The sequence below is a fragment of the Ictidomys tridecemlineatus genome, chromosome 6, assembly GCF_052094955.1.
Source record: "Ictidomys tridecemlineatus isolate mIctTri1 chromosome 6, mIctTri1.hap1, whole genome shotgun sequence".
Classification (NCBI taxonomy): Eukaryota; Metazoa; Chordata; class Mammalia; order Rodentia; family Sciuridae; genus Ictidomys; species Ictidomys tridecemlineatus.
The window spans coordinates 103057875-103059032 of NC_135482.1; positions in this window are offsets into that span (position 1 = coordinate 103057875).

The following is a 1158-nucleotide window of genomic DNA, read 5'->3' on the forward strand; positions in this document are numbered from 1 at the left end:
TAAAAGAGAATTCTGTCTTCATTTCAGCAATGTTTTACATGTATCCCTTATACATAATAAATACTCTGAGCTTCAAAGACGAGTTTCATTCTCTTAATGTGAGTACATTTACTCTCAGCAACCTCTGAAAATTCAGTGTTTGAACTGAATGGATCTCACATGGGATCTCCCACAGTTCTGTCCCATAGTTGCTTCCTTTAGATGGACAGATATTCATTCTTCTCATGAATATCATAAAACTGAAATGCAGTCCTGAACAAAGTTTTTCCCAGAATTGCAAAAACTTTCTAAGTGGCTGTACATACTATAAAATTTTTCCACCCCAGACCGTCAAATATTTACTGGACTCAGAAAGGAATAAGTATGCAAACCAAACATTGCAATTCTCTATACTACAGGATCATTTTTCTCTATAGCCATTTCCAAAATTTAGTTATATACATGCAAGCAGAATGGATGCTTCCATATCTGCCTTCTGTGTAATATTAAATCAAGATTGTCTTTACTATTCTTTGTGATTTCTCCCTTTTCCTTCATGAGTTTTTTATGTTTTTATTAGTGTTTTATTATACATGATAATGAGGTTCATTTTAATATATATATATATTCATATAATATAATTTGCTCCATTATGATCTCCAGTACTTCCACTTTCCCTCCTCTCCTCCCTTTCCCTTATTCCTGATCACTACTCTACTGGTCTCCATTCTATTTATTGATTGATTTTTAATGGTGCTTCATAGATACTCAATTCACTGTGGTATGTTCGTATATGTACATAAAATAATTTGGTCAATTTCATCCTGCATTTCTTCTTTTTCCTTCTTCCTTCTTCTGTCCCTCCTCCTTCCCCCTCAGTTCTCTTCCTCTACTCCACTGAACTCACTTCTATTTTCTTGGGATACCCCCTTTATACATTTCCTTATTTCCCTCTAGCTTCCCCATATGAGGGAAAACATTTGACTTTGACTTTGAGTCTGACTTTCTCTATTCTTTTTTAGCTTAAATATTATTTAAAAATAAAATGTATATTACTATCAATAATGTACATGAAATTATGAAAAAAATCTATAATCATAAACCATATGTACAGTTATTTTTCAAAAACTTTCCATATACTTCTATAATTCAAAATTTGGAAATATTTCACTATATTAA